This window comes from Carlito syrichta, unplaced genomic scaffold, assembly GCF_000164805.1.
Source record: "Carlito syrichta isolate Samal-C Ts95f unplaced genomic scaffold, Tarsius_syrichta-2.0.1 Scaffold308158, whole genome shotgun sequence".
In the NCBI taxonomy this organism is placed as follows: Eukaryota; Metazoa; Chordata; class Mammalia; order Primates; family Tarsiidae; genus Carlito; species Carlito syrichta.
The window spans coordinates 103,648-112,541 of NW_007252254.1; the positions used below are offsets into that span (position 1 = coordinate 103,648).

Sequence of the window (8,894 nt, forward strand, 5' to 3'; positions counted from 1 at the left end):
CCTCTTCCTCTCCCTCTCCCTCCTCCTCTCCCTCTCCCTTCCCCTCTCACAATAGAGATAGAGTCTTGCTAAATTTCCCAAGCTGGTCTCAAACTCCTGGGCTCAAGCGATTCTCCTGTCACCTCAGTCTCCCAAAGTGCAAGGATTACAAACATTAGCCACCATGCTTGGCCTTTTTTCCCTATTTTAAATTGTCAGCATTATTTTTTGCAATTTACTATATTATGTACTTCATCTTTACATCATTTCATTTTTGCATGAAGATATAAACTGTGGAGAGACTTTAAGAGAATTCTGATTTGTTTTGTGCTCTTTTTTTTTGCAAATTTCACTCCACAAAAATACATTATCACAATGTTGACTGTGTGTAAGCATTTTGTGAGTACATTAAAGACATTGACACTTCCTCAATAAATAAAGAGATATTCTTTCTGTACATCTGCATTCTCAAAAAAAATTCTCAAGATCTCTGCTCTTTAGGTCACTGTATGTATGGTGGTGACCCACGTTTGCATCAAAAGACTTAGGTTGTTCATCAGGGTACTTCACATGACCACAGTTATAAATTACAGCTGGATGTATACAATTACAACCACAGTAATATACACTTATACATTTCCCTTTTATTTTTTTTTTCTTTTTGAGTTGAGGGTCTCACTCTTCTTAGGCTGGAGTGCAGTGCCATGATCACATATCACTGCAGCCTTGAACTGCTGGGCTCAGATGATCCTTTCTCCTCAGCCTCCCCAGCAGCTGGGACTTCAGGCACCCACCACCACGTCCAGCTACATTTTTTCACTTTTTTGTAGAGATGAGGTCTCACTATCTTGTCCAGGTTGATCTGGAACTCCTGGGTTCAAGTAGTCCTCTTGCCTCAGTCTCCCAAAGTGTTGGGATTTCAGGCGTGAACCACTGCGCCCGACCACTTTGACCTATTTCTTTACAAATACAGTTCATCTTCTCATACCTGTTATACGCATGCAACTGAGTTTAATATACCTCAGTGTTTATATTTCCAAATATATATATATATATATATATATATATATATATATATATATATATATTCATATTGTCTATTTTATTGCGTGACGTGGCCCAAGTGTTCTATGGTGTTTTTATGTTTCTCCAATAAACATTTTTTTGATAATACAACCAAAAATCTTTTAAATTCTGTTTTAAATTATTTTTTCCAGAATTATTTTTAGAGTTTGATTTTCCAGGATCTTAATACTCAAGACTGTGTCTTTTGGGATCCTGATTGCCTCCCATAAGCCTCCAGGTCAAGTTTATGTGTTTCTTGTACATCTTAATGTGGGAGCCCATGTGAGTTGCCTTTGCACTTTCTTGATAGTATACTTTGATGCACAAAAGTTTTTAATTTTGATGCCAAATGTAGAAATGTTTTCCTTTGCTCTTGTACTTTTAGTGTCAAACCCTCAGGAACCATTTTCAAATCCAAGGTCATGAATATTTTCTCAAATGTTTTCTTCTGAGAGTTTCACAGTTTTAAATTTTCTGTGTAGGTCTTTGATCCATGTCAAGTTAATTATGGTAAATGTATAACCAACTTCATTCTTTTGCTGGTGGATATGCAATTGATGCAGCACCCTCTGTTGAAAAGACTTTTCTTTCCCACATAAATGTCCTTGGCACCCTAGTCAAAAATCAATTGGCCAAGCAGGCATAGTGGCTCAAGCCTGTAATTCCAGCATTTTGGGAGGCTGAGATGGAAGGATTACTAGAGCCCAGGAGTTCAAAACCAGAATAAACAACATAATGAACCCTCATCTCTACAAAAAAACAACAAAAAACAAAATCAAGAAATTAGCTAAGTTGGTGGCATGTACCTGTAGTCCCAGTTACTAGGGAGGCTGAGGCAGAAGAATTGTCTGAGCCTAGGGAGCTGAGGCTGAGGTGAACTGTGATTGTGTCACTATACTCCAGCCTGGGAAGTAGAGTGACACTAAAAAAAAAAAAAAACATTAGCAAAGGATGTATGGGTTTATTTCTGGATTCTCAATTCTGTGCCATTGATCAAAACGCAAAATATGTTTTTGAGATACTTAAGGGAAATATAATTATGGACTGGAAATAATATTAAAGAATTACTGATTATGTTAGGTGTGATAATGACTGTGGTTATTTAATAATTTTTCCTTAGATTTTATATTTAGCAAAATATTTATGGATGGAATTACATGTTTAGAATTTTCTTTAAGAAATGATAGTCAATTGGTTACATGAGCACAAAGGTGGAATTGGCAGATGCGGACACAGCTAGGAGAGGGAAGGATGTAGGAGGGAGAGGGCTCTTGGTAACCCAGCAGGTACCTGGTCCACTAGGGGTGGCTAGAAGCCCAAACTTCACCTGCATGCAACTTATTTATGTAGTAAATTCTCACTCATACCCAAAACTCTAAAACAAAATAATAATAATAAACTGACAGTCCAAACTCTAATAAAGAGACATGTAATTTAAAAGGTATATATAGGCTAAATAAAATTTTGTAAGCATGAGAAAAAGAAATGATAGTCAAAAGTTTTCTTTAAAAAGAAGGAAAAAAGTATAGATAAAACAGTACAGCAAAATACTGAAAATAATTTAAACTAAGGATGGATATATGGATGCTCACTATACTACAGTCTCTCTTTCATGTATGTTTGAAAACTCTGGTAATAAAACACTGAAATAAATAATGTTGGTGGGAGGATTTGGGCTTGACCGCTAACAGCTAACTTTCAATTTGGATCTTGGAATGCACCTAGAATCTTAGAGAAACGAAGGAAGCACAGTTCTTTACTTTCTGCGTAACCATACCTCAACCCCAGTTCTCCAGACCTACAACTGCCATGGGTGATATAAATATGGGGAGACAGAATTATGTTCAGATGATACAGAAATTGCAGATTTGTTATAGAATCCTTTCAAGCTGGATCCAGTCATCAAATCTGCTGGGACTCACCAAATGTCAAAAAAGACTGGGGGTGATTTCCTTTTTTTCCATTAAAACTAATTTAATTTTCTCCTGAATGACAATTTACCATGATTGCTAAAGTGTTTAATTATATCACTAGTTGTAATTCCCCTGTATAAACTCAATGGTATTTTGCTACAGAAAAACTTCAAGAAAATCTCATATGTAGGGCCACTGCACACAAACATGTACACACACAAACACAAATGCACATAACACATATTATATCATATTCTTCTCATCAGCAAGATGAGATTCAGAGTATGACTCCTGTCATCCAGCGATGTGCAACAAACTGTATACTTTTCCAAGACATAGCCTGCCCATCTGAAACAAGGGAGGAGTAATAGTGTACCTAGGTCTTTTATTGACAATTTCGTATTGTAGCTGAGCTCTGCTCAAGGTTCTTTGTCAAAGGGCCCTCTCTGAAATCTGAAATGTTCCTTGAGAATTCTGTTTGCTTTATTTATAATCTTAAATATATACATTAATTCATAACCTTCCACATATATGAGGACATTCAAACAATATATCCTTTAGTAAATACACAAACATATATTTTACATCTCTTTAAACTTACACATAACCAAAAAAATTTTTAAACTATATATCATTAAACATACTTTATATTTTATATACATTTCTGTATCTCTAAACCAGTCTGGGTAACCCTGTGAGCCACATTGAATTCAGGAAGTGGAAGGGCCCCACACTCGGTCAAAGGGTGAGAGGGCAGGCCACACCTAAGAGGTACTTTGTGCTTTAACTAATGGACAGTGTCAAGGGGAGAGAAGCCCTTTGACAAGTTCAGCCCCTTGCCTCGTCTTACTAAGAGCAAAAAGTCACATCTAATTTAGAAAGGCCTAAAGCTATAGTCCTCTTACTTTTTCAAAGAGCATTATATCACTTTTCCATGGGTTTGCTGAAAAGTCACTCTTTCTCCAAACATCTGCCAATATGTGAGCGCTAATAGAACTCTGTTACAAAGCCTAGTGAATGTTATAAGATGCCAGAACAACAGATGAAATGCATAGCCCATCCCTAATAAAATAATATGCTGAGATGAAACACCAGGTGGTTCACCAGGATTTAACACCTGTACATTCACCAAGAATCTTACTCTTGTATTTGTCAAGACATTTTCAATAGCAGGTGTCTGAATCCCAGTTTAAACCGGCTAGAACAACAATACTATTGAGCAAGGTTTTGGAAGTATATGTGCCAATAAAGCAAAATAGGGCTAGAAATATCAGGAGAGAGAATTATTGCAGATGATATCATATACCTAAAAATATCACAAGCTAATGAAAGAAGTTAGTAATATGGCTAGATACATGATATATATGCAACAACTAAAACTATACTTTAATTATCAACAGTCAATTAAATATAGAAATGGAAAAATTGCACTGTACACAATAGTTTCAATAATAACAAAATGCCCAGGAATAAATTTTAATAAGAAAGACAAAATGTTTATGTGAAATGTAAAATTGTATTTCTGAACAGAAAACAAGATCAGAATAAATGATGAAAAATAAATATTCCTGAATAAGAGACTTAATAACAAAAAGAAGCCAATCTTTCTCAATTAATGAATACCCTGCAACTCGACTTGAAGGATTCTAGCCTACTGAGGTAAGAGAAGGTATGAAAATACATGAATGTAAAGAAAGTATTTGACAACGCTTAGTACAATCTAGATAATAAAAGCAAAAAGTGGAAAATGCCTAAATCTATATCAATGCTGATTGGTAGAAAAAGCTATGGTATAACTGAAGTAAATACTTTTGTGCAGTGATTGAAAGAATATGTCATATCAGTCTGTATTGGCCCATAAAAATGTTTATAACTTACTGACAAGTAAAAAATGCAACGTAAAGAACAATATGTCCATCCTGATACTAGATTATATTTTAATAAAATAGGTAAAGGAATTTACATAAGATATATGGATACAGAAAAATAATTTCAAAACAAATGAAAAAAAGGCATACAAAACTACTAAGAGCATTTTCCTGTAGGGGGTAGCATAGGATTAGCAAAAAAAGGGAAGTTCAATTTCTTACTGTGTTTTTAGGTATTTTTACAAAGACAGTATTAAAAATCACGCAGCCTGGGTATTACCTATAATTTATCAACTGAATATACATATATATCAACGAGGCAGTTTTATAAATTTTCTAGCTGACATGTAAGGAAATTGGCACAAAAAAAATTCATTTAACCAGAAAGAAATTCCAAATTTGACAAATGTCAATGAAGAATCACAGTTCAGTAAAAATCTTTTCTAAAGTCCAAAGCCAGATGATCCTTAATGTGCTAAAGGAGAGATCACTTACCTTAGGCAATGGCTTTCCCTGATTGCAGTTGATGCCACCAATGAAGATCATGTTGGGCATCACAGGTTTGGGATAGTCCAAAACAAAGTCAGTTCGCAACAACCAAATGGATGTATGGCTGAAGAGATCATAGGGTGTGACCGGTGTTTGGAGAATTTCAGAGGCAACTTCTAAGACTTTTTTGAAAAAATAGGGACAAAATAAATGTTCCTCCAAGTGGAAGATGTGATTCCACACTCTCTCCTTGAAAGTCATGGCATCTGAGAACCACAAGAAATCTCTGGGAACATAGGAAAGAGGACTGGGGCATTGCGTACCTTCTTCTAGATAATGGCAAAATATTCCTCTGGTGAAGACCACAGAGGGGAGTGAAAAATATTTGGCAACGATTAAGCCACACATATCAAAGGGATCCAGGAACACTGCATCAAAAGAACTTTCTTTTAAATATTCTACTAATTTTTTGTCATTAAACAAGCTTTTACAATTTGAAAAAAATAACTCAAAAACACTATTGGCTGAACCCATTACTAAAGAAAATATACTTTGTTCTCGAGTTTTCCATTGAGCATTGGCAAAAACCATGAACTCACGGTCCAAATCTTCCAGAGTATAAGAAGTTTTATAAGTCTTTACGGTGCAATTCAGAGATTTTCCTAGTTGCCAACTCACCTCAGGCATGACTATAACCACCTCATGCCCTCTGAGGATGAGTTTCTCCACAACCGATCGCATGGTGAACCAGTGGCTCCCATCCATGGGCACTACCAGCAGCCTGCCTGCCTCGGCAAAGCCAGGTGTCAACAGCAGACACACACAAAGGGGAAGAAGGCTGGATGAAACCACGGGAGCCATCAGAGAACAGCAAGCCAGAGCAAGCCTGTTGCTTAAATTCTGAGCTCATATAATATAGAAGGCGGAAGAAGTACAGGCATAAAACCTGTCCACACAAGAGGGTGTGTATTCATATGTTCATAAAACAATTCATACTCAATGCCAATGATTTACTCATAATTAATGATTAGCATCTGCTAAAATACCTACTTGCATCTTATGCATAAGTTTATTCCAGAGAGAGCGGCTTATGATCTTTGTCTTGGAGACAGATGATGCTCAGAACAGCAATGTGAGTTTAGAAAATAAAATTGTCAAGCAATGCTTTTGGACCTAGAAAACTCAGGAAGATAAAAAGGAAAGTAGATTTAAATAAAGATTGTATTTTTTAAAATTTTTTCCAAAGTAAAATATGGATTTTATTCTCAGACTACCAGTCACTCTCTGGTATTAGCATCTTACATCCAAAAGAATTCAGCAACACCCTCAGCAGGAAATTGTTTTTCGTAGGCATCTCTGCAAGGCATAGATATTGCTGCTTTTCTTCTTCTATATCCAAACCCTTGAGGCCTCTGAAATGCTGAAATAAGATTGAAGATTCTTCCTACATGGACTATTCCAGATGGAATGTGACTGTTATTCATTCTTAGTTGCTTTCCTCAGATACGTGGCATGCAGTCCATAGTTACCTATTTAAAGTTTGCCAAAGGATTCTGCTGAGCTGCCTTTCTGTGTCCTCTCTGCTTCCACATAAGATCACCCCATTGTTCAGGTGCTTTTCTGCAAGAAAATATGTATGTCTCCCACTCTGCTGAGCACTGCTTGAAGTCAGAGGATATGTATGTCTTCTTCATATTTGTACCCTTCTTGCACAGTGCTCTGCAGAGAAAGTCAACTAGAATGTTTGTTGCGCTGACCAGATTACATTTTGCAGGTTTTCTAGTTACCTTCATGGGTGAGCTCAGCGGTATGTATCAGGTAACATCCAGAGGAGCAATTATTGAGAGATTCTATAGACAACCCAGGGACGCAAGATGGCTCCCCCAGGACACTCTGGCTGTTACTAAACATTTGCTTTTTATCTTGATGACTGGGACACTTTCAGATGATTGTCTCTGAAAAATAAAAATGGCAGTGAGTAGTCTACCTTTCCTGAAAATAGAAATCAATGAAACAGAATATAGAAAAATGATAGAGAAAATCAATGAAACCAAAGCCAGTTCTTTGAGATCAATTAACATGATAAAGCTCTAGTCACACTAATTATAAAAATAAGGGAGAAGAAATAAATTACCAATATCGCAAATGAAAGAGAGAAGAAATAACTTACTAATACTGTGAGTAAGAGTACTGGTAACACCACAGATTCTACAGATATTAAATGATACAAGAATATCATGAAGAAATTTATGCCAAAAAAGACTACAACGTAAATGGAATGGACAAATTCCTTAAAAGACACTAGCTACCAGAGAAGAACAGATAAAAACCCAAGTAGAAGTAACATATATCTCTTAAATAGATATTGAATTTTAGTTCAAACTTTCCTACAAATAAAACATGAAGGTCAGATGACTTCACTGATGAATTCTACCAAACCGTGAAGAAAGAAATAATACCAATTCCTCATATTCTACTCTAAAAAACACAGAAACATAAGGAATTTCTTAATTCATTCTATGAGAAAGCATTACCACAACACCAAAACCAGATAAAGACATTATTAGATAGGAAAAATACAGACCCTTATGACATTATAAGCAACAATTTTAATTTTATCAAATTAAATTCAACAATATTTAAAATATATAATACATAAAAAGATTATATACCATAAATAAGTGGAGTTTATCCCAGGAATACAAGAATTTTTTAACACTAGAAAATTAATCAAGGTTATACAGCCATGCTTATAGTAGCATTATTTACAACAGCCAAGAGGTAGAAGCAATTCAAGTGCCCATTCACAGATGAATGCAAAAGTAAAATGTGGTATATACATACAATGGAATAATGTTCAGCCTTAAAAAAGGAAAAGTTCTGACATATGTTACATATATGAGGACATTATGCTAAGTGATATAAACCAGTTAAAAAAGACAAGTACTGTATGATTCTACTTAGATGAGGTATCTAAAACAGTCAGATTTATAGAATAAATGAGTAGCATGGCAGTTGCCTTGAAACAAAAAGGGGGGCAATAGGAATTATTGTAATGAGTTCAAAGGTTCAGTTGGGAAGATAAAAAGAATTTTTGAGGGGAATGGTGGGATTAGTTCCATGTGAATGTGAGTGTGCTCAGCACTGAATTATACACTTAAAAATGGTTAAGATGACAATTTTATGTTATATGTATTTAACCACTATTAATTAAAAATAATTTTAAAAGAAATAATTTTAAAAGAAATCAATCAAGGTAACAAACTACATAAATAATCAAAAAAAGGAAAACTATGTCATCACTTCAACAGGCACAGAAATTATATTTGATAAAATCCAGACTCCATTCATGATGAAAATTCTCAGCAAACTAAGAAAAGAAGAGAAATTTTCCAACCTAAGGAAGGGCATCTTTGAAAAACTCACAGCTAACATTATACTTAACAGTGAATGCCCAACTCTTCAGACTAGATACATGTCAAGGATAGGAGCTCTTATCACTTCTCTTCAAAACTGTTCTGCAGGTTCTAGTCAGTGCAGTCAAGGAAGAAAAAGACATAAAAAGTATTCAGATTGAAAA

At 35.2% G+C, this 8,894-nt stretch overlaps 1 pseudogene; it reads right to left on the reverse strand.

Moving 5' to 3' along the window:
- Positions 1-5,245: 5,245 nt before the first annotated feature.
- On the reverse strand, positions 5,246-6,224 carry LOC103267539 (annotated as a pseudogene).
- Positions 6,225-8,894: the final 2,670 nt, after the last annotated feature.